Raw genomic sequence first — 26,104 nt, 5'->3', positions numbered from 1 at the left:
GTCATATTTGCTCCTTATGTACTACTGAATAAAAGTGGAGAAAATCAGACAACCATTCTGACTGGGTCCACTACAAATTTATGTTATACAACCTTAACTGGGCCCTCACTGCTGCTAGGTAATCCTATTATACCTCTTTTATCAACTCACTATCCCACTCTCCACAGCAGCTCTTCCAAAACTTTTCATCCCTCCTCAAACCTCCTACTCTCTGAGCTGAGAACTTTGCCTCATATTTTACAGAAAAAATGGAGGCCATTTATCATGAACTCCCTCTTCTCCCCTCTTGCTCTTCTCCTAATACTCAGACACCATCTGCCATTTTCTCCTACTTTACCCATCTCATATGATGAAAGAGCTAACTCCTTACCAAGGCTAACCTCTCTACTTCTTCAAGTGATCCCATTCCATCTCATCTCCTCCAATGGATTGTCCCCTCTGCCATCCCCGCTCTTTTCAATCTCTCCTCTCCATTGGCTCATTTCCTACTACCTACAAACATACCCATCTCCCTTATCCTGAAGGGAAAAAAAAACTTAATATACCTATCATTCTATATTACTTCTGCCGTTTGTAGTGAAACTCTTTTAAAATGCCTTCCCCAATAGTTGCTTTTACTTTCCTTCCTTAAACCCTTACAATCTGATTTCCAATCTTATCATTCCACTGAAACTGCTCTCTCCAAAGTTACTGATGATCTTATCTGCCACATCCAATTGCTTTTTCTCAATCTTCGTTCTTCTTGACCTCTCTGCAGCCTTTGACACCACTGATTAATCTCTCCTCCTTGATACTTTCTTCTTACTAGGTTTTCAGAACAACACTCTCTCCTGGTTTTCGTCCTAGCTATTTGACTATTCTTTCTCTGTCTCCTTTTCTGGTTTTCCTCCAGATCATGCTCTCTAACTGTCCTTCAGGGCTCTGTCCTGTCCCTCTTCTTTTCTCTCTCTAGACTACTTCATTTGGTGATCTCATCAGATCTCAGGGATTTGATTACCATCTCTATACTGATGATTCTCTCTCTCTCTCTCTCTCTCTCTCTCTCTCTCTCTCTCTCTCTCTCTCTCTCAATATCTTCATTTTAATTCATAATAACCTCCCAGCTCAACTTTTAAAATGATACCTATACATATAATTCAAATAGAAAACAAAAGTGGTCCCAGTGAAGATATTCAACCTATTCCCATTACTCTTTCTCTCAAACAAAAATAAAAATAAAGTGCAAGATCTGGCAATCTTATTCAAACTGTGCTTCTCTTTGCTCTAAGTCTTGAATAAGTTTTGGTCTTAGTCTCTGGCATGCTGGTTTCACATCCAACAGGTGAAGTTCCTCAGGCGTAGCTTTGGGTTGGTTTACCCACTGTCCAGGTGAATCTGAATTCACAACAAGATTCACAGTATTTTCTTGATTGACATTAACAGGTGCTGCTGTGTATGTTTTTAGAAAACTTTCTTCATTTCCCTTTACCTTATGGTTGAGAGGTGGCTTATAAAATGTCCCTGGTGGGGGATGAAAAGTTCTCCATGCCCTGAAAGCATCAAGGGGATGAGAATCTGAAAAGCATCCTTCTCATATTATTCTAACTGCTTGATTGATATCCCGTCTGGCTTACTGGGCTGCATGGCACAAAATGAAACATCATTGGAGCTAAGAGATAAAACACAAGTGTCTCAACTCTCTTGCACTCTGTTCTCCTGGAGTGCAATGGGCATGATCACTGCCATCCTTGTAATTAATATCATATGGTCTGAATTGCTTGTCCCAACTTTTGAGGTCATAACAAGAAAGTCTAGAGAATGAGTTAGGGAAAGGTTTTGTTTCAGACATTTCTTCAATGGTTGCATTCCTGCCAAATTTGTCTGAATTTAAAGTTCCCATATTTTGGGGGATTGTTCTCATTTTAAAAGTTTGGAGAAAGGATTCAATCTGCAGGCAGACTCACAGGTCTAAGTGATGTCTTTATCCTTTGCATTTGTACAGCTATTAGCTTTAAAATTATCTTTGTTCTTGAAGGGGCAGGTTTCAGTCTTATCAAAAAACCAAAGACATAATATTTTTCTCATAGATGCATCAGCTACTTACTACATTTTTGTCGTCATGTCATCCTTCAAGTGTTGTAGCTATTTCTGAAATTTTACTCTTATGATGAGAAGGTGATACGCCTTCTTTTGAAGCAAAACATGACTGGAGCTTCCTAGGCTCAAGGGTGGCATTTTCATTGGGTAGAGAAGTTAAGAGTGGTTGCGGGGACGTATCAAATATCTTCTGCAATTCAAGCCTGAGAAGGATAGTCTTCCAGGGATGAAGGGGAAACCTTAGCACACATCTGCTGAGGCCTGAACAGAGTTGATTCAAATATTATTCCCAGATTTCTGACCAGCATCTTGTTTTCTTTGGCTTGCTCCACACACTATACAAATGTCCTATATGGTACTCAGTAGTATTATAGTTTGGTTCTAGAAATTTTTTTAAAGAAAATTTTTGATTTTCCTCAGGATTTTATTTAGTTCAGCACCCACAGCTTCAGAGCTTCCCTGTTTTGAGTCTTCATTTCATTTTGGCTCTCTTTGGCAAGGCCAATAAGCTCTCCATACAGAAGAAACAAAGATAAGGGTTATGGTAACTTATGAAGCTATAACTTAAGAACATTGTTGATATCATATACAGAGAATTCTGAAAGTTCTACTAAATCTTCCATTTTTTTCATTTTTTTGAGGGGAGAAGGAAGGGCAATTGGGGTTAAGTGACTTGCCCAAGGTCACACAGCTAGTAAGTGTGTCAAGTGTCTGAGGCCAAATTTAAACTCAGGTCCTCCTGATTCCAGGGCCCGTGCTCTACTCACTGTGTCACCTAGCTTCCATTTTTAAAGGATTCACAGGCGTTTTTTACATTTATTTAGTATTTTATTTTCCCCAATTACATGTGAACACAATTTTCAACATTTATTTTTAAAACTGAATTCCAAATTCTTTCTCTCCCTCCCCACCCCCCTCACAGAGAAGGCAAACAATTTTATATAGGTTATACATATGTAGTCATGCAAAACATATTCCCATATTAGTCATGTTGTAAAAGAAAACATAAATCAAAATAACCCAAGAATAATAAAGTTTTTAAAAAATATTCTTTGATCTGTATTCAGACTCCATTAGCTGTTTTTCTTGGAGGCTTTGGATATAGGAGTTTTGACTTTGTTTCATTCTTCTGAGTTCGTGTTTTAATATACTTAAGAACAGAGTTACTTTCTATAATCACAATTTTTTCTGTTGTTTGCTCATTTTTCTAGCCTATTTCTTGACTTTTGACTAAAGTAGGGCTCTGTTTCAAGAGTGGAGGGCAACCTGTCTCAAGCTTCAGAGGTTTTGTGCAGTTATTTTCAGAAATACTTCTAGGGCCTTGTAAGTTTTCAGTTCTTCCAAAGTAGCATGATCTAAGGAGAGCTGTGTTTACCACTCTCCTGACCTATGCTCTGATCTGTGAGCAGCCACAAGCACTCTTTTCTGGCCTCAAGCTATGAGGAGGGTCCTCACTCCCCTGAAGCCATAAGCTCTGGTGTACTAGTGCTCCTCTTCACTCTGAGACTGCCACCCAGGACTGCAACATGGATCAAAGTATGGACAAAGCAACAGGGTCCTGCCTCAGTGCCAGCAGAGAGACCCCTGTTATCTCCTTCTTACCAGTTGTTTGACCTTCTTCCCATCTGTGGGCTGAGAGCTCTGGAAGCAGCCACTGCTGCTCCTGATTCAGTCATTAAAGACTAATTATAAGGTACTCATTAAAGTCAAGCAGTTTACTTATTATATATATGAAAATGTTATCAGTATTCTCAAAACTGTCATCTTCATTGAGAAAGAGGATTATTTCCCCCTCATTAATAGCCAAGTAATAAAATTGGGGAGACCCAAGCTTTTTCTCCCCTTGTCTTGTTTCCTTGTCCAACCTCTCAAAGACAGGGCTGATGGAAGATAGAATGAACACTCTCCTCATTCTGGGTATTGCTACTCCATCCAACTAGCTCAGGCTTGGGTGAGGGGATATAGATTCTTCGTCCAGATTGCCCAAGGTTGGGGGTGGTCTGGGTATAGGGATAGTCTCTCTGTCCAAGAATGGCATACTCTCATGCTGAGCCTCACATTAGAGAGAGCCCACTTCTCTTAACGAGAGTCCAATTCTCATTAATTATTAACCAATGAGAGTTGATTGCCACCCTCAAGAACACCCCTCTTCCATGGGCATATAAGCAATGAGCCCACTGTCATGATGACCTTTGGTATTTGAGAGTGCCACTAGCCCATTTATTAAAAATGCTGGCATTATTAATAAAATGATTAAATTACCCAGAAATTGTCTCTCGGACTTCTTAAACTTAGACTTTCAAACTAATGTAGTTTGAAAGAAAGTTTGGGGCTGAGTTGTGTGTGATAGGGTAATTCTAAAGAACTTAAAAAGTAGAACTGGCCAAATGGAAAAGGAGGTATAAAAGCTCATTAAAGAAAATAATTCTTTAAAAATTAGAATTGAGCAAATTGGGTTAGAAAAGGCAAAAGGGAGCAGTTACATCATAAAAATGGAGCATGAAAGGAAATACTATTACATGTGGGGGTGGGGAGCTAGTAATGTTGGAACCTTGTACTCAACTGGGTTGAAGAGGAAACAAGGTGTACATGTGGAAGAGTGCAGAAGTCTTCTGAACATGTAGAGAGAAGAGAAAACTGGGGGACAAGGTGGAGGAGGGACTTTTAGAGGGGTGTGTGGATTGAGATTGGGGAAGTGGAGGGAGGAGATGGGTGAAATAGGGGTTGGAAAGGTGGAGGGAGAAGATAAGGTAAGAGGGAAAGGATAAAAAAGAGAGGCTGTGAAAGAAAGTAATGAGTAAAAGTAAGATGTAGGGAAATTCATAAATCGTAATTAAAACTGAATGCCAACGGGATGTTTATAGCAGCTCTTTGCGGTTACAAACACTGGAAATTGCAAGGATCTCTATCAATTGGGGAATGACTGAACGAGTTGTGGTATGTGATTGCGATGGAATACTACTGTGCTATAAGAAATGAGGAGCTTGATGATCTTAGAAAAACACGAATAGACTTGCATGAATTAATGAAGAGTGAAATGAGCAGAACCAAGAGAACTTTGTGCATTGTAACATCAATATTATTTTTAAAATGACTGAACAAATAAGTTATTTTGACTACTATAACTACCCACATTAGCTATAAAGGACATAGGAAGAAAGATACTATCTCCATCCAGAGAAAGAATTGATAAATAGAAGTATGTATAGAATAAATTTACATATATACCTATTTGTATTTAATGGTAGCCATCTCCAGAGTGGGATGGGGGGAGGGAAGAAAACAAAAGAAATTTACATGATAACTTTATTATATATTTAAAAGGAATAGCAAGTTGTACATAATAGCTTTGCAGTTTCATGTGCAACCTTTTTTTATTATACTGTGCTATGGACATGCTTGTTTTATTCCATAAATTCAAAATAAAATAAATTTTAAAATATAAAATAAATGAGCAACAGAAAAAAAATTCACTCTTAATATTGTCTAAATCATTTCACCTTCCATATCTGTCATAATAACTTTGTAGGGTTTGTTTGCTTCTTCTATTTTTTGCAGTCTCTTCTTCCAGTCTTCACTTTTTCTCTGCTTTGCTAACATCTTTCTCGAGTCCTCCACTTGAGTTCAGATGCTCCTCTTTAGCACACACTGTGGAAGACTTGGCTTTTTCGTATTCATTCTGCTGCTGCATACACAAGAGCTTGGCCTCATTAAGAGGTGCCTCTGACTCTTCATTTTCTTTTTTTTTTTTTTTTTTTGCAAATGATTCATGGGTCCTGGAGTTTATTACATACAAATAAATACCCCCAGGAAAGCAGAGGGTTCCCCTCTCCTTGAAAGCCAGAACTTCTGGCCCTAGAACAACTCTGCCATTATGTCCAGCATGGACAAGTCATAGAAAGTCTATAACCCCATTACACAACCTATCCAGGATCATATACTGAGTATGGCCCGTTCTTGTTCTGCCAAAGCTCAGAGAAGGAGGCACTCGCCTCCTTGGAATAATATTGCATCAGTAGCAAAGCAGAGGAATAGTGCCTCTCTTCGCACTTCCCCTCCCCACCCTTCTACTCCATAAATATAAATATACAGATACTACAGGCTGAAGTAGTCAAAACTGTTGTGGCCGTAGATATCCATGGTCCATAGCACATTGTGGTGCCGTCTGGCCTGTAGCAACTGCTGCAGCTCAGCTTGCACACTGGCAAGTCTCTCTTCATCCACAGTACCCTCTAGGAGACTGGCTGAAGAGGGTGGCCATGGCAGGTCCCTGTAGCAATCCACAGGTGAACAACCAGCTGGAGCTCAGGCAATGCCAGTGAGTGTTCGATCAAGTTCTTCACTCCGGCACTAGCAAGAGGGTTTACCATAGAGACCAAGGTAGCAGAGATGGGTACAGCAGCATAGGTTAGGCAAGGTACTAACAAGGTTGACATCCATGAGCTGGCACTCTGTAACATCCAGACAAAGCAGGGAGGCTGAGGCTTCTCTCAGTAGTCTCTGAAAAGGTGCCAGGAGGTCACCAGATAGTTTGTTGCCACTGAGATCCAGCTTCTTGAGATGGGTGGCATGGGGGCTCTGGGCCAAGTAACTCAAGTCCCCAGAGAGAAGGGCACAGAAGGGAAGTTCCAGGCTTTCCAGAGGGCCCTGTAGACTGCTAAGGAGTTGATGAAGGTGGCCTGAGAGTTGAGAGGAACCCATGTTGAGTTCCTTGAGGCTCCTCAGCTGGCCAATTGCAGAAACAAAGAGTTGGAAGTTGCCTTCTGCCTCAGCTGTGAGCCTCCACACATCCACATTGCTGTATTGTAGCTTCAGGCTCAACAGCTGGGTGAACTTGGCCATGTGGGGCACGACAGTACACAGTCCTGAGAGTCCCAGGTTGTGGAAGCGAAGGTCCACCTGGCGCAGACACACTGGGTCCAGCAGCTCCAAGAGAGCTACAGTGCTAGGACCTGACAGTTCCTCAACCCCAAGGTCCCTGCAGTGAAGGCAAAGGGGGCCACAAGTGCTGATCCAGAGAGCCTCTTTCAGGACACTGTAAGAAGTTCGGTTCACCAGCAGGTCAGTGTGCACTTTCACAGGACTAGCGACAGGGACCTGAGGATCCAACTTTCGGCGCTTGGCCAAGCGTTGAGCTGCTCTGGCCCCAGTCTGGGTGCTGATACAGGTCCTTGCCACTAAGCGAGCCCACATGCTCATAGTTGTGGGGTCCTGCCCGCAGCTGGCATCCAGGGAGCCAGTCATGTCCAACACTCGAAGCTGAGGCCACCTGCTGTTAGATTTCCTGCTGCGCTGTGCAGCGAGCAGCGCCAGGATCAGGGCTTGCACACTCTCCTTGCGGGGCTGCTAGGGCCAGCTGAGCTGCTTGGGCTGGGGCAGCAGCTGCTGGAAGCTGAGGCTAGGGAAGGGCCACGTTTGCACCAGTGCCAGCAGCACCAGCATTCTGCTGTACATTAAAGCGGCCTGGAATAAGGCTGGGTACAGCTCCCGAGGCAGGGAGGCCAGAGTCCGACATGCCAGTTTCTGGTGTCGGGTAACCTGCACAGCACACAGAGTCAGTAGCGTCTGCATTTCTGCAGAACCGACCCGGCACCTCTGCGCAGGTGAGGCTTGGCGGGGGGGCCCCTCCAGAAGGGAGTCTAGGCAGGCGCACCTCCACACACCACACCAAACCCCTTTCCAGTCTGCGCAGGCGTGATCAGAAAAAAGACTCTGTGCAGGCTTAGGTCTGGAGGCCAAAGCTGGGAAAAGGCGGCCGGGCCGACTCTTCATTTTCTTGTTCTCCTTGCCAAAGCTCTATTATTTCTTTCCCCTGTTTATCCAATTCACTTCTTCTCCCTAGGAGAGGCTGAACAGATTTGTTGCCTTGAAGAGCTACTGCTGTTTGTTGTGAAAGCTGTCTGCTCTCAATATCATTATCGAAAGCATTTATGAATAAAGCCCGGAATGGCATAAACTTCTTGGAGTCCAATAATGGCTTTAGTTGTCGCTGCCATCTTTGCAATTTTCAAACACATTCCAATTTCCAGCTTTTTTTTTCCTCAACCCACACAACTATATCCTTGGTGTATTTTGACCATGTTTTAGCATGTGTCAAAGCCTCAACTCCATCATCCTTTTCCATAAGCATGCTATCCAGTTCTTTGGGCCACAGAGGTCCTTGAAAATTATCTTTTTCATGCAGCAATCCTACTGATTCCACAGAAACGTTTTCCAAGGGCTGAATTTTTTTAAAGACTCAGAAAGTTCCAATGATGTGTCACTGCCTACATCTCCCATAAGGAAGTCTGAAAAATATGTTACCAAAGATGAATGCCAGTGTTTTAATAGGAGAAAATATTTCACTGAAAAGATCTCTTATTTTCTTCATTAATGTCATAGAAGTCCACAGCTTTTACTTCTGCAATAACTAACTACTCCTGTAGCACTAAGAATATCAGCTGAGGTGAGGGCATGGTGTTTGTTTATTATGGTCTGAAGAATTCGCAGCAGCTCTCCAAAGTGTTCATGAACCACTTTGTGCAATCTTGACTTTCTTCTGAGAGGATAGTTTCTTCCAAACTGAGCAACACCTCCGCAAACCTCCACATCACTGACCAACTGCTTCATATAGTCTGGATCAATAATGGGGGTTGTTATAGCAATTTGAGTTGGAATTTATGCTGCTCAAAGAGTTGCTCTTGGTGCAGTGCTCCATTCCCTGGTTTCCAGAATTAGGGAGAGTGAAAAGCTCACACGGGGAGAGCCAGGCAAATGATAAACCACGCTTGTTGCTTCCACCATTCTGCAACAACATCCCAAATTGTTGCAGTGTTCTAAAATCCCTTCAGTTAATGTCCTTGTAGTAACAGAAAATGGAAATCCAGGGAAGCATCACTGAGCTGTAGTAAGTGTGAAGGCAACCAATGAGGTCCTCAGGGTCATGGCTGAGTCCCGGAACCCACTGCCCATGGAACAGAGTTCACCCTTCCTAGCCCTATGCCACCCCAACCAACTTATGCTGATGACTCTCAAATCTACCTTTCCTGCCCCAGTCTCTCTGCTGCCCTCCGATTTCATATCTCCATCTGCCTTTCAAACATCTTTAACTGGATGTCCAATAGACATCTGAAACTCAGTATGTTCAAAACAGAATTCTTTTCCCCCAAACTCTCTCTACCTCTTATCCTCCCTATTACTGTAGAGGGTAGCACTATCCTCCCAGTCACTCAGGCTCACAATCTAAGAGTCATCCTGGATTCCTCATTATCTGTCACCCCTCTCTGCCCATATGCAAGCTGTTGCCAAGTACTATTAATTTCACCTTTGCACTCTCAAATATGCCCCTTCTCTCCTGTGACATGGCCACCCCTGCAGTGCAGGTCCTCATCACCTCTTACCTAGACTATTTACAATAGCCTGCTAAAGAGAATGCCTGCCTCTAGTCTCCATTCTAATCTATTCTCCATTCAGCCACTAAAGTGATTTTCCCAAAATGCAGGTCTGGTCACATCACCTGCCTACGCAATAAATTCTAGGGGCTTCCTACAGCCTCCAGGAGCAAATAGAAAATGCCCTGTTTATCATTTAAAGGCCGTTATAACCTAGCTCCCTCCTATCTTTCCAGTCTTCTTATGTCTTACTCCCCAGCACATATTTTTTAAACCAGTGATACTGGCTTCCTGGCTATTTCATGAACTAGACACTCCATCTCTCTACTTTGGGCATGTTCTCTGGCCGTCTCCCATGCCTGGAATGTTCTGCCTCTGCATCTCCACTTACTGGCTTCCCTGGCTTCCCTTAAGTCCCAACTAAAATCCAACCTTGTACAGGAAGCCTTTCCTAAACCCTCTGTTAATTATTTCCTATCAGGGCAGCTAGGTGGCGCAGTGAGTAGAGCACTGGCCCTGGAGTCAGGAGGACCTGAGTTCAAATCTAGCCTCAGACACTTGACACACTTATTAGCTGTGTGACCTTGGGCAAGTCATTTAACCCCAATTGCCCTGCCTCCTCCCCTCCAAGAAAATAGAAAGAAATAATAATTATTTGCTAACTACTCTATTTAGCTTGCTTTGCATATATTTGTTTGCATGTTGTCTCCTTCATTAGACTGTAAGATCCTTGAGAGCAGGGACTCTTTTTGCTTCTTTTTGCATCCCTAGCGCTTAGCACAGTGCCTGGAACATGGTTGGTTGGTTGGTTGGTTGGTCGTTCTTCATTCTCAGAGGACCAAAATGACATCATTATATTATAGTCAAGTTACAGTGTTTCTGACTGTGGCTGGTCAGATGAATACGAGCTTGGAATGTTCTACCACAGGACATTTGGGGTAGGTTTTCTAAATTTGTGCATCTCGTGTTTCTTTTGAGGTCCTTCAATTCAGCTTTGCTAATAGAGCACAGCCCCTTCTCTGATGAGGGCATGCCACAATGAACCATCCTGTGCCAGCATCTCCCATGTCACACAATCAATTCCAAAGTTCTTGTTTTTGTTTTGTTTTTTTGAGGGGGCAGACAAGGCAATCAGGGTTAAGTGACTTGCCCAAGGTTACACAGCTGGTAAGTGAGGCTGGATTTGAACTCAGGTCCTCCTGACTCCAGAGCCAGTGCTCTATTCACTGTGCCACCTAGCTGCCCCAATTCCAAAGTTCTTAAGAGAAGCCTTGAAAGTGTCCTTGTATCACTTCTTCTGACCACCATGTGTGCTTGCCCTGTGTGAGTTTTCCATAAAATTGTCTTTTGGCAAGCATACATCTTGCATTCGAACAACATGGCCAGCCCATCGGAGTTATGATCTCTGCAGAAAAGTTTGAATGCTTGACAGTTTAGTTCAAGAAAGGACCTCAGTGTTTGGTACCTTATCCTGCCAGGTGGTCTTCAGAATCTTCCTAAGACAGTTCAAATGGAAGCAATTCAGTTTCCTGGCATGGTGCTGGTAGACGGCCCAGGCTTCACAGGCATACAACAATGAGGTCAGCACAATGGCTCTGCAGACCTTCAGTTTGGTAGGCAGCCTCAGGAAACCATGCTCTGCCTTTCTCTGAAAAGTGGCACATACCAATTTTCTTGTTTCTGTTTATGCTAAGGAGGGTGCTAAACCCAGGACAAAAAGCAAGCAGACCCTGTCCTTCAGGTGTCTAGTTGTGTGGTTGAAGTGGTCCAACCATCTATACCAGACCTAAAACATTCTTTCTTGCATCCCTTTGTTGTTATAATGCAAGGTCCCTGAGACTAAGGATCGTTTCATTCTTTATGTTTGCATTCCCAGTGCACAGTGCCTGGCGCAGGCTTAATAAACTCATGTTGATTGACTTATTGAAATGTAATGGAAAGAATAGCAAAGTGGAAATCAGGACGCACTTTACCATCATCTTAGACCTGCCATTAACTTCTGAGTAACACTGGGGATGTCCCCATTTCCCCCTCTTTGGGCTTCACTATCTTCATCTAGAAAATGGAAATGGTAATTCTATCTGTCCTCACTCAGCATCCCAGGCTTGTTAGGGAAATCAACTAGGATAGTAAAGATAAAAATGCATTCGAAAGTCAAATGAGTTATACAAGTGCAAAGGTCAACTAAGTATATTTCTCAGGGCTGGCTTTTCAGGATGAAACTACAGCAATCTCCCATGCCTATTTCTTGGTCATTATTTTAATTTATTTTGTACTTTTAGTTTACAACACTCAGTTCCACAAGTTTTTGAGTTCCAAATTTCCTCCCCCTCCCTCTCTTCCCCCCTCCCCCCCCAAGATGGCATGGAATCCCATTTAATGATATTTAGATCTGTCAGTGCCACTATTGTCTCGATAGCGCTCCATTTGTTTGTCCACCCCTTTTCATGTTCAGGTATATTTGGACAGCTTATTTTAGCCCATCTCTGCCTGCTGAAATGCTGCCCGTGTTTTCAGGATCCATTGCTTCCTCTTAGTGAAGCCTCCTTTGAATGTCCTTCTCCCACTATGAGCTCCCCACCAAGAAGCACCCAGAATACCTTACCTATAGTTATCCTATATCCTGACCTGACACATTCTGGGGTTGCTCCTGGTCCTCAGTGGTCCAGCTTATTGAATTGGAATGCCTTTATAATCAGGGAATATTGACTTGGAATAGACAGACTATTGATGAAATAGCACCCATAGTCATAATGAGAGCATGTGGTACAGTGGATAGGACACTGGTTTTGGAATCAGAGTGCCTTAAAAGACTTAATTAAAATCGTTATGCCTGTCTGATCTTGGGCAAAAGCCCAACATAGACAAGGAGGAATAGAGACTGTGATGTTATTAGTATAGGGATCTCCTGGAGGAGAAAACTCCCTTTACCAATACAGGCTGGCACCTTCTTTACAAGTGACAGTTTTAGAAATTTGCCTAAAGGGCTAGGTTAAGTGACTTGCCCATAGTCACATGATCACACAATCAGTATTTGTCAGAGGCAGCACTTAAACCCTGACTTTCCTACTTTGAGGCCGGCTCTCCAGCCACTATGGAGCTCTGCTGAACCATTCATAATAGCACTTTGGAAAGCAAGGACTTGGGGTGCAGGGTAGAGAATGAGTGTTCCTCAGTTGGAAAATTGGAAAATGAATGATGTTATATAAACATAATACAATGTAATTGGGCAGTAGGAAGTAATGAGTGCGAGAAACTCAGAGAAAACTTCGAGAAGCTTATACGTAATGAACTAAACGGAAGAACGATACACAATTTCAACTATGTCAGTGAAAAGATCACTTAAAGCAACGAAAACTCTGAATAGATAAAAAGTCAGCAAAACTCCCAAAGAACAGATAATGGAGAGTTCCTCCTTTCTTTGAGCAGAGAAGTAGGGTACTCTGAGGATAGAAAGTGGCATACACACAAAACATGGTAATTATGTTAGTTACTTTGTATGAACTGTTTTTCTTTGGTTTCAGAGAGGTTCTCATTCTGGAAATGACTGTGATGGGAAAAATGGGAAAACAAAAGGAATCAATAAAATATTTTATTTTTAAAAATAATTTTTCCAGATAATTGTGTAATCCTATTCTAATACCATGGCATGGTATAGCGATAACCCTAAATTCTTGAAAGCTTTGTCATGGGAGCACCAGCCACAACAGATCCTAAAATACTGGAAATCCTTCCAGTCTATCTGGTGGTAGATTTGATAACTTTTATCTAAGAACTAGCAGAGCTAAGTTCACATAGGCTCATCACCAGCTTAAATATAGGGTGATGATTTTTTTTTTGGCCACAGCAAGTCATGGACGCTGTCGTTTCTTATGGTTTGGTGAGGATGGAGTCTATCATGATGGAAGGAGTACCATATACCAAAGAAACAACAGATTTCAAAAATATGAAATACCTTCATGTAGTAATTTTCTTTCAGGCTAGATCCTCATTAACCCAATATATCTTTCCAGCATATTCAAGACTCGTACCATTCAGAGCCATGTTCTTTGACATGAGTTGTTGAGTTGCCTGTTAACTCATCAGTCTCTTGAAGCAGTAAGAGAGCGCCATAGTGCACAAAGCACTGGACCAACACGTGAGTTCATTGTGGCCTCAGACACTAGCTATGTGACCCTGGGCAAGTGGCTTAACCTCTTTTGCCTCAGTTTCCTCATTTGTAAAATGGGGATAATAATAGCACCTACCTCCTAGAGCTGTTGTAAAAACTTACATGAGATATTTGTAAAGTGCTTAGCATAGTGCGTGGCACACAGTAGGTACTACATAAATGCTTATTCTTTTCCCTTACCCTAGTATGTGGTTCAGATGGTGGAAAAAACACAATTATAGGACCCAATCTTTACACTGAGCATGGAATTTGCAGTTACAATGAACATTAGAATTGATCGGGCTTGATGCCCTCAAAGATTCAGTTTATGAGATTCGGGGAAAGAAAGGATTATAGAGAGCATGGAAGGCAGCATAGTAGGAAAGGTATTAAAGTGCTGTTTGAATAGTAGGTATTATTATTATCTAGTGTATGCCCTTCACTTTACAGATGAGAAGATGGAGAAGGGGATGAGTGCCAAAGGTCCCAACAAGTAAGACGGAGAAGAACCAGGCTCCTTGAATTCCAGGTGTAGAGCCCCCCTTGCACTGAACCACACTAAGACTTAGAATGTTAAAGCTTGAGGAGACTTTAAAGATCTTATGACTCAGCTTCTTTTTCACAGGTGGGAGAACTGAGGCCCCTCCACCACCCCACCCCATCCCTGCCCAGGAGTAATGTGACATACTCAAGGTCACGGAAATGCAAAGCTGAACTGAGAAGAGAACACAGGTCTCCCAACTCCTGGCCCAGCACTCTCCTCATCCCTACTAATCAGCATCCCTCAAAGAATTTACCATCTGGTTGGGGTGATAAGATTTATGTGCAATAAACCATTAAGGAAGAGCTCAAGATTCTATGTATCATCTGAGGACTTGTGTTTCTTAGCATATGGTTTCAACTGTATTTCACAAGTGGAAGTATCAAGATACAACTTAACGACTACGAAGCCCAAACGTGGCATTTAAAACCCCCTCATTCTGCTTTCCCTGTGAAGCCTCTAGTGCTGGGTGTCTCATAAAATATTTAAATGGGCATAGTTACTGTTTCATTAAATGCACGATATATGACGAGCTGTTTATGCTATTTCTGCATCAGCTATTCTAAGATCTTTTGTCTCACCACCAGGCATATTAACACAAGAACCTAAATTTCTCTGTACCCATTAGACTTCCACATTCTCCATCTTATGATCCCCAATTGGTGCTAGGGGTAGGGAGGGAGGAGGGAGACAGAGAAGAACAGTTTTTTTGCTGTGATATCCTGGAAAGTGACTATTCTGGAAGAGCTGAAGACATGACAAGTATCTCTGGCACTGTCATTGTCCCTTGGGACAAGACTGAATGCTTACCTAGAATACAGCTTCTGTCCTAGGGGAGTTCAAAATCAAGGGGAAAACAGGGCATACAAACATGAAATAATTCCTCATACTTCCAAAAACAGTAGGAAAAATAACTCAATTTTTTGTTTTTTGAGAGGTGTGACATCTCCACTTGTAATTGCATCGGTTTGGAGAATTCCCAGTGTAAAAATTCTCTCCATCAATGCAGATCAGCAACTCCTTTGTAACTTTTAGTCTTAGTGAGTTTCACTCATTGGGAAGTTTTACTTCCCAGGCACTGGGAAGTTGTGACCTTCCCAGGGCTAATTATTATAAAAGACAGCATAGTATAGCAGAGTCAAAAGGTCTAGGACTCAGGAGTGGGGAACCTGTGCCCTCGAGGCCACATGTGGCCCTCTAGGTCCTCAAGTTTGGATTCAATCAAAGGGCCACACTTGAGGACCTAGAGTGCCACATGTGGCCTCAAGGACCCAGGTTCCCCACCTCTGGTTCAAACCCTGCTTGTCCTAGTTACTACCTATGTAACCCTGGCAAGTCTCCTCTCTGAGGTTTATTTTCCTTCTCTATAAAATGGGGAAGGGTGTGGGAGCTGGATTGAGTGATGTAGGACCACCCAGCTCCATTGAATCCAAACCTAGCACTCTTTTCTTAATTAATAGAACTTACACTCTTGATCAACCATAATGTTTACATTTTATTCCAATTTTAAAATGAACAGATTCATATAGAATCTAGCCAAAATAAAATTAAATTCAAAGAGATGCCTTGGACCAATTCATATTCTCTTGCATCTCCTATGCCTTCTATATTTACACTTATACTTATACCTAAACCTACATACACATTGTGCGAGGGACTTGCCTATTCAGTCATACTCGACAATATCACAATTAACAATTGGTGCCAAAATACCTTTTAGCTATGTGGAACACAGTAGGCAATGGGAGATAAAAGCAAAATAAACTGCTTCTCTCTCAGTAACCTCCAGCCAAAACAATAGTTCTATGTTGAAAGAATGGTCCCTAATGAGTTACAGATAGGGAGGTTTCCATGTTGCTTATTAACAGGATAAGACCCCCTTGATTCAACATTGTGATTCCCAACATGTCCTGTCAACTGGATTGAGAAGGCAGTTCTCTTATCAATGCCGCAGGACCCTACAAAGCTGCCAGTTTTGTGTGTTGAAAGCACTGTTATTTCTAACCCTGAAGAGGGAAGAGCTGAGAAGGCCTATATTTGGGAAAAGAGGAAAATTACTAGGAGTATGTGACCTAGCATGACTGGAATAATGGGAGATTCGAGACACAGGTCATCTGAGGTCTCCCTTTCACTTTACTCATTCTTTCTTTTCCCTTCCTGTTATCTACAAGAGGAACAGCTTTCTTTTCTCATCATTTCAGAAATAAATATGTCTTTCTTCCATCTTTAGTATTATTCAGAATTTTATTATTCTTACATAGAAATCATTTTGATAGATATGTTTGTACCAATAAATAAATTGACAGTCTACAGGTTTGATAGGTCTCAACTTATATTGACTTCTTGAATCTGTCATTGAGCCATGCAGCCACAGTACATGAAATATTCTTTCTCTGTCTCTATTCCTGACCCTCTCTCTCCTCCACTTTCTTCTCCTCATCCTTCTCCTTTCCCAATTCCTTTTCTTCCCATCTCACTCTCTTTTTCTCTCTTCCTCTCTTTCCTTTCCCTCTCATTATATCTTTATTTCATGGGACTCAGGTGTTATATTGGCCAATGCTTAGATAATCATGAATTCTACCCTTAAATAAATTTAAAGTCTGTCAAGTTCTGTTAACAGAGAGTGGTGATAGTCGATTAATTAACAAGATACAGAACTAGACATTTTTTCCAATCCTCCCAAATCCTCAAACATTTCTAAAATAATAATGATGTGGAAGAGAAAAAGCAATTTTAGCTCTCTCTATGGTCTAGGACACTAAGACCCAAATAAATTAATAAATACAATGAATTAACAGTAGAGAAGGCTAATCGCTAGCCCCTAATGTGTTGTCTCAGGACCACCACAGCTGCATAAGCCAAACCAAAGATTTGCAACAGAACTCGACTTTATACTTTGCCCTCCACCAAGTACTATGGGAAATGAAAAAGGCAGAAGCTTGCTTGGGCTGGAACAAAAGTACAGAGACATTGTGCCACAACAGAGCTCAGCCAAAGAAAGAACCAAGGAACAGAGGGAACTGGAGTTGACCATGTGTGTGGCTGTGTGGTACTTCACTAAGCCTGCAGGAAAGAACCCAGCATGCAGGTGGGGCCAGTTCTGTCCCTCTACCCCAGAAGTCACTTGTGGCAGAGACTAATGGTGATCAACTATCAATTGACCAGCCTATCAGGAGGTCGAGATTGTTTGGAAGTCCAGTCTTTAAAGAAACCATACTCAAAGAGGAAGAAATCCAAAAATGAGAGAGCAAGGGCTTGAAGAAGAAAAAAAAAGGAGAAAATTACAGAAGATCTCAACAGAAAGAAAACTCAGTTAAAGACTTTGAACATATGTAGACAAACCAACAAGGAAGATTTTAGTAACAGAAGGGAACCTCCAGATTAGGTAAAAGAGTTGAGACATCTAAGAATTAATATTGTAAGACAAAGGAAAATGAACCAACAGCTGATGAGGCAAATGACCTTGTGGATTTCAAAGAAAGAACTGAACCACAGTAGGTTGTTCCTGAATGGTTTAAAAGATAGACAAGAATTGTGAAAGTAGAATTTCTGGCCTGCACAGAAGAAATAATTCGCAGAATAGAAAAACTGGAATCCACAGGGGCATCTCAGCAAAGAAACAAAAGAAAGAATAATTGAGTGGGAATGAAAACACATAGAAGTGAAAGAATACATAGAAGTGAAAGACAATCAGGAAGATAAGAAAGGAAGCAGGAAGAAGCAATAAGCAGTAATAGGAAGAGAAAACAAAATATAAGCAAATATATTGATCTGGGGAAAAGGATGCATGGGGGCAACTTAAAGATTATAGGTCTCTCAGAAGAACATGACAAGTCAAAAAACCTAAACACCATAATGAAGAAAGAAAGAAAGGAAGAAAGGAGGGAAAGAAGGAAGGAAGGAAGGAAGGAAGGAAGGAAGGAAGGAAGGAAGGAAGGAAGGAAGGAAGGAAAACTGCTCAGAACTTCTGACCACAGAAAAGAGAGAGCTGGGACAGTGACATTGAGGACCTATAACACTGAGAATTATCTAAGATCGATTCAAATATGTCCTATATATTTTAACTATGAAGGGCAACTAGGTAGCACAGGGTTTGGAATCAGGAAGATTTGTCTCCCTGTGTTTAAATCTGGCCTTAGACATTTACTAATTGTGTGACACTGGGCAAGTCACCTAACCCTGTTTGCCTCAGTTTCCTCATCTGTAAAATGAGTTAGAGAAGAAAATGAGAAGCCACTTCAGCATCTTTGCAGATGGGGTCATAAAGAGTCAGATATCACTGAAACAACCAAACAACAACAACTTTAACTATGAAGACAAGATGTTGACCCACATATTATAAATATTTTCAAGAATAATAGGTTCAGACAGAAGGATTTGAGCACTAGCCTTCTGCTAACCAGAAAAGACAATTCAATAGAATCATGTGTTTCCTGAGTATTTAGGGCAATAAAGGTTTTCCCAAGATCCCTGAATTGGAAATGTAATTTTGCAGAGCATTTTACACAAGGTATCTCATTTGACCCTCACGCCAACTCTGGAAGGTAGGTATTATTAACTTCATTTAATAGATGAGAAAGCAGAAGCTGAGATGGAGTAAGTAACTTGTCTAAGGTCATAAAGCTGGTAAGCTGGACTGGATTTACACTCAGGTCTTCCCGATTCTGGGTCCAGTACTGTACCATCCATAATGTATAGAAATACTTCAGTGGTTCAAAAGTTTTGCATATAGTTCAGTTAGTGAGCCTAGTCACTCCTTGATGCTTATTTCAACCCCTCAGGACTTCAGCAGATGATCTGCATGAGTCAACTTGGGTGAAGCATAATACTTAAAAATAATTATGGGCTGGACAACCTCTGGGTAACAAGACTCTCTGTAATTAGCCAGACTGGTCCTTGGTTGACAACCACCTAATCTTTCACCAAAACCAAAGTCTCTTCATCTTAGTAGGAACCAGCCAGAGTTTATACTCCTCTGGTGTGGCTTTCAGTAACTCAGTCATCTCCACCAGAGAAGGCCTTCAATAGATCAGTTTCTGTGAAAACATTTTGAAAACTGTCAAATGCCACACAAATCCCTTCTCCATCCCAACTATGCCTCAAAGTTCAGCACCAATCTTCCCTAAAGCCCATCCCAGGCCATAGTGACCTCTCACTTCTCATCTCATTTGAATTCTTGTATTTCACAGGAGAGTTATAACTCCATAACTAGGATGGAGTCATAAGGTTTTTGCCCCCGGGCAGTGACATAGAGTCAAATTCTCTCCCAACAGTCCTAACCTAGGGTGTGTGGGTGTTTCTTCCATGTAGTAGGAGCTTGAGGCACCAGAGGATCCTCTCTTCTCTTAGTAGCCATCCTGTAACTACACATCTCTCCTCAGACTCTCTAACTACCATGTGTTGTTGTTATTATTGTTGGTGAGTTGTTTTCTCTCATGTCTGACTCTTCCATGATCCCATTTGGGGTTTTCTTGGCAAAGATACTGGAGTACTTTGCCATTTCCTTCTCCAGCTCATTTTACAGATGAGGAAACTGAGGCAAACAGGGTTAAGTGACTCACCCAGGGTCACACAGCTAGTGATGTCTGAAGCCAGATTTGAACTCAGGAAGATGTCTTCCTGACTCCATGCCTGGTACTCTATCCAGTGATCCACTTAACTGCCTGATACCACAAGAGACTACAGGAATGCTGCTTGGGATTTCGTGTTGGATCTGCATTTCCTCCCCTGTCAGCTTTTTGATTGAATCTGCCCCAAATACCAATATTCCCAGTTACAGTTCTGGTACAGATTGTCTGCTCCCCTCATACAGCATCATATCACATACCACAGAATATAATACCATCACATGAGCTACAGAAGGTATCTGCCTGAGCCTGAGGCTGGGACAATTGTCCCTGAGTACATTGCCAGCTTTCAGAAGGAAAGTGCTTTTGTGCTGTTATATATGTCAGGCTGAACAACTACACATTGGATATGTGGGAGAGAGGGGCTGGATGAGGTAACATCTGCAGTCTTAACTTGGAGATTTTATGAAAATTCATCTCCACATACAACTTAGAATGGTAGGCCTCCTTGGCCTTCGCACCACGCTTTGACATTTCTTTAACTTTAAAATGAGATGAGTCTTTTTTAACTAGCCTTCAACTGTTCCATTATTCCCTTTGGGCTTATGAACTACATGAAATATTCAGTGGTCTTGGTTTTGATTCTACTGTCTTTCCAAATTCAAAGCAAGGCTTTTCAAGCTGCTGCCACATTCCCTTTTTCACATTCTAATTTAGCATCCCTAGAAGGCCAATCTTGTTGAAAGATGCTTTGTTAGATCTATTGTCTAAGGATTTATTAAATTAGATTAAATCTAAGGATTTATCCTTAAGAGCTCATTCCATCTTGCCTAAGCGCTGCCCCCCTTTCTCAAAGATGACTGCCAGCCTAAAATGGTGCATTCAGCCACTGCTGCTCTTGTTCCACAGTCGGGGAATCCTTTAAGAAACTAGCAGTAATAGAGTTCTTTTGTCTATGACAGACAGATGGAAATTCCATTAATAATCTTTATATATACATGGAGTTTTAAGGCTTGGAAATTGAACATCAGAACCATAAAATAGGTAGAACAAATGTTACCCCATTTTACAGATGTGGAAACTGAGGTTCAGAGAAATGAAATGATTTGTCCATGGGACTTGAACCGGGACGAACAAGTCCAAGACGAACCTTCTTACCACTATATTCCACTGTGGGAGATAAATCCAAATTAAGGAAGATTTGCACTAGAAAGAAAACTAATCATAGGATTTAATGGTGAGATTTTGAGATCATCTATTCCTACTCTTATTTTTATAAAGCATTTGATAGCTTTTGTTTTTATGTTGCCTTCCTTTTGCAATGTATCACACCCTTTTCGCTATGCAGAGAACCATTCCTTTAATGTAAAATAAAAATAATGTAGAATAAAAAAAAATAAACCATCCCTTTAATGTAAAATAAAGTGAAACTAACAAACGCATCAGTTGAGTCTGACAACATATGCAATGTTCTAACTCTGCAGTTTCCCAAATATGCAAAAAAAGGAGAGACAGAAATCCATTCTCTTCACTCTTCTCTGAGGCCAAACTTTGCCATTATAATTATAGAGTACCTAGCTTCAATTTTGTCATTCTCAGCATTTCCGTTTGGTGCAGTCCTGGCTCCGCTGACTTTCCTGTCCATCCTATTGAATGTCCTAACCACCTTCTCTGAACTCTTCACAGCCATCACTTCTTCAGGTACAGTAACCCATCATGTTTGTGTGCCACAACTATTCCAGCCATTCTCCAACAGGCAGGCAGCCACTTTGGTTCTTGTTCTTGGTTGCTTTGGATATCTTGGTCTATAGGGGAGCTTTTGACCTCCTTCTTTGACCTCCTTCAGCTAACCCCCACTCCATTTTGAAGAGAACACCGGGATGCAGAGTAGGTGAAATGATTTGCTTAAGCCACGTGGCTGGGACTGTGAATAGCGGAGCCAGGATACGAAGTGAGCTGCTTTGCCTCCAGATCCAACACTCTTTCCCCTACGCCAGGCTCCTAATTATTTAATGTGCCCATTTTAATTAAAGAGTTCCCAGGCATTCTAAGTGTTCTGCTAAAATTAACAAAAGTCACTGACTTCAAAGTGCAAACTTAGAGCTGTGACTAAGCTCTCTAGACCTTTAGCTTCCAGTGCCAGCAGGTTGTCTTTTCTGTTGCCTTCTCTTGGTAAGTGAGGTAAGTCGGTGTAGTCTTAGGATAAAGGCTTTAAAAACAGCACCATCACCCTAGGAGTCGTTTTTCAGTTATTTTCAGTCATGTCTGACTCTTCGTGACCACAGTTGGGGTTTTCTTAGCAAAGATAGTGGAGTGGTTTGCCATTTCCTTCTCCAGTTAATTTTACAAATGAGGAAACTGAGGCAAACAGGGTTAAGTGACATGTCCAGGGTCACGCAGCTAGTAAGTGTCTGAGGCTACCCTGGGAGAGTCTCAACAAAGTTGTCCTGATGGGAGCCATTTCTGAAGTCACTCCCTTGCTAAGGAGTTACCCTGGGTCTCCATTGCCTTTGGGAGTCTAAACTCTATCACCTCGATATTCAAGGACTTTCATAATCCCTCCCTACCCTACTTAACTTCATCTCCTATTCCTCCCAATTGGCATTTTCTACTTCAAGTTAATCATTTACTTGTTGTTAGAGGCCCAGATCAAATTCCATTTTTTTCACAGACCCTTTCTTGTATACTGGAGGCTACCTGATGTCTCCCTTCTCTGCGTGTCTTTAGCACTTAGAGTCTCTGCCACATAACACAGCACTTCACTTGGCATTATTTCTTATATAAAACTCACCTGGTAGCAGCTTCCTCAGGGGGAGTTAGATGTACAGTGGATAGAGTGCCAGGCCTGGAATCAGGAAAATTCATCTTTCTGAGTCTAACTCTGACCTCAGACACTTACCAGCTCTGTGACCCTGGGCAAGTCAGTTAACATTGCCTTGGTTTTCTCATCTACAAAAGAAGCTGGAGAAGGAAATGGTAAACCATTCCAGTATCTTTGCCAAGAAAACTCCAAACGGGGTCACACAGACTCAGACATGACTGGAATGGCTGAACAAGAGCACGTTCCTCACAGGCTTGCTGTGAGGATCCGACGGAATAATCTTGTTAAAGCCCTTAACATGGTGCTAAATAAGTGAGTATTCCCCTTCCTCCAAACCCTTGACTGGATGAACAAATAAACTCTTCAAATGTAGGCGTAAATTTCTTATTCATTGTGTTTCGTGGCGGCTAGCACAGTTCTGCACACATAGCAGACACTTTAAGTATTGAAGTGAGAATATGGATGTCAAGTTTATCCTAGCTTCATAATTAGTGTCAGCATATGTGCAAATCCATACATATGATAACTTTCCCTGCCACCTACCATCTACTGAAACAAAGGCTAAATTTTGAGGCCCTCCAAAATCTTCCAAGTTTTATTTCCTCCTCCTCTTCCTCCTCTTCCACCATCTCCCCCTCCTCCTCCTCCTCCTCCTCCTCCTCTTCCTCCTACTCCTCCTCCTCCCCCTCCACCTCTTCCTCCACCTACCAGCTAAACAAGACTACTGCCATCCTCCAAGCAGGTCCTACATTTTCCTGTCTCAGTGTCTTTGCTCCCACCTTTTCTGATGCTTCTAGTAGATTCCCTGCTCCATCTCAATAGTGTTTTCCTGGTTCTGCTTGGTTTACTATGGGATCGGTTCAGATAAATCATCATATACTTCCTTTGGACATCCTTACAATGTATGTACATATAATATTTTTTTACCTGTTCAAAATTATCACTCCAGGCAGTGAGGCCCAATGGGAATCAGAGAGCTAATTTAAAATCCTGTGTGCCTCACTTACAGATGTTACATGAGAGTGTGAAACTGGATGATACCTACTGTTCATACTGAGTTGTAAGTCCTGTGACCCAGCAAAATCTTCCAGGAAGCCCTCTCTGATCACCATAGTCTGAAATGAACTCTCTTTGTACCCCTCTTGCTGGCGCTTGCCATGCTCAACCTCACGCCACAGTTTCTTCTGTACATACGTGTCTCATCTTCCATGCTTAATTCTAAGCTTCTTAGTAACAGAGACACAATAGGATTTTCCTTTTTATTACCACCCCTAATACTTGCCTAGCACAGATCCCTGCACATAGTGGCTCCTTAATAAAAATTTGTGGAATTTAGTTGAGGTACATTTCAACAGGGCACAAATGTTTTTATTTTTACTATTTTTAAGTATGCAGTAGAGGAGATATTACAGCTTGACTTTTATTTTCCCCCCTACCTGGCCCTGAAATAAATTTTCAAAGATTTCTCTTATTCCCTCATTCTCTTTTTATTCACGTGTGCAGGCTAGCCACAGGCACGGTGTTTAATGCAATAATTTACTAAAAGTTCAGACAGGTTACGAATTATTCTTCCATGTCCTGAGAGGCCATAGCATTAGTAACCTCAGGTTCCCAATAATACTATTGTCTTCAGCTTTCAGGAAATAATTCCAACTCACTCAGCTTTCTCATCTTGTTAAAATTTTCCACTGTGCTATTTCTTGGAGTAGTCCTTCCTCCCCCTCCCCCCTTCAGCAGCCTGCAGTCTGCCTGGCAATCAAGCTCTTTGGATTAATTCAAAAGCCTCCTTGTACATCATGGCAAATGGGATTTTGTCTGTTCACTCATTTCAAAGCAGGCAACCTTTTTTTACTCTTGAAAGCCGTTAACTCATTAGTATCTTTCCTTTCTTGGTGGCACCTTAAATTTCTCTCTTCTGTTCCTTCATCTTTAGTTTGGTTTCTCCCTTGGCATTTTGTAGGCAATTAATAAGTAGTTGTTGATTGGTTATTCTGAAGTGCTTCTTAATTTGATAAATGTTTTAGGATGGAGTCAGTTTGAAATCTCCTATACAGTTAGTTATATTGGAGCAATAGTAGAGTGTAAGCTCCTTGAAGGCAGAGACTGTTTTATATTTATCTTTGTATCTCTAGGACCTAGCACGGTATCTTAGGCTTGTTGGTCTGATTGATTTGATTTATTGATTGAATTGCAATTCTCAATGTTCTTTGGTGGGGTGAAAATCTGTCTGTATGGGTCACTACAGTGCATCAGAAAGAACTTGGTCAAAATACTTAAGGATGATGACGATAACTCTTAGCTCCTTATAGTCAGAAGCCTTACAATTATGTAGCATTTTCACAAGGATTATCTCTTCTGATCCTCCTGACAGGCCTGTGAGGCATATAGCTTGGCATCATTATCACCCTTTACAGATAAATAAATGGAAGTTTGGACAAATAAAATGACTTGCCCAATCACAGTGCTAAGAAATGGTAGAGTCAGAGCTTGAACCCAGGTCCAAGTCCAGGGCTTTCCATGATACCACATTAACTAGATTTAACAGTTCTTTAAAACAATAAAAATAAACCAAGAACTGAAGAAAAGCAAATTTGTTGCTTTTTAAAAAAAAATATTCTCAGTCTGGCAAAACATGATCTGCCCTAATTGCTTCCATTTTGACCTATGCCTGTGGAAGATGTTTGTGGGATTCCAAAAGCAACTTTGGAATGCCATGGTAACCATACACTTCCAATCCTATTTGTTGTGTCTGGAGTTCAATAGAAGAGATTTTAAAACACTACCAATGAAGATAAGCAGGCAACAGGCTGCACTAGGTCTGCCGAAATGAGAAAGTGAAGAAATGGGAAATCGTCTGTCAGCCAAAAGGAGAAAGGAGCGGGGGCGAGTGTGGTGGTGATACTGCCACATCCATGAGAACATTGCACATCTTTTCCTGCTTAGAAGGAAAAAGAGTTTAAAGGAACAAGAGTTAGCGATAGAAAGAAGACTAGTCTGGAACTCTGCTATCAATTCACCGTGTCACCCGAGGCAAGCTGGTTATTGCTCTTGGACTTGACTTCTTCATCTGTGAAATAATAAGATCAGAGGAGAGGATCTCTAAGGTCTCTTTCTGCTCTGTAACATCCATATGTTAAAGTATCTTCCAACTCTATGACATTCTATACTCTAAGGTTCCTTATGGCTGTAACATTTTGTGCTCTAGAAGACTAAGGATTATTTCATCTCTGATCTGTCTTTTACGTCTTAGGATCCCTTGAAGTTCTTCTACTTTATGTTCTGTATTCTGGGTCTTTCCCTCCCAGCTTGATTTTTTTTTGACTTTTGATTAAAGGGGCCATCCCTTGATTAACTTCTTAAAGATGCCTATTCACTGAGTGAGCATTACCTCACTCAAAGTGAGAACCTGAAAAGACCTTAGCCTGAAAGGTCCAGGGTCTCCCAATGCATCCTGGGCCATCTCCAGTCATCCTGATGAATATCAGGCCACTAGACCCAGATGGCTCCGGAGGAGAAAGTGAGGCTGGTGAAAAGGTGCACAGCCCTCCCTCCCTCACTCAAACCAAAGTCAACTGCGAG

The 26,104-nt window shown here is 41.7% G+C and overlaps 1 protein-coding gene and 1 pseudogene across 3 annotated transcripts in view; both read right to left on the bottom strand.

Moving 5' to 3' along the window:
* The window catches only part of SLC2A9 (solute carrier family 2 member 9), a 313,753-nt gene that overhangs the window by 184,698 nt on the left and 102,951 nt on the right, over positions 1-26,104 (bottom strand). The window lies entirely within an intron of this gene.
* Positions 6,172-7,647, bottom strand: LOC118853596 (annotated as a pseudogene).

Source organism: Trichosurus vulpecula, chromosome 6, assembly GCF_011100635.1.
Source record: "Trichosurus vulpecula isolate mTriVul1 chromosome 6, mTriVul1.pri, whole genome shotgun sequence".
Taxonomy (NCBI): Eukaryota; Metazoa; Chordata; class Mammalia; order Diprotodontia; family Phalangeridae; genus Trichosurus; species Trichosurus vulpecula.
The sequence above is the reverse complement of the archived record's forward strand: the minus strand, read 5'-3'. Positions and strand labels throughout refer to the sequence as shown.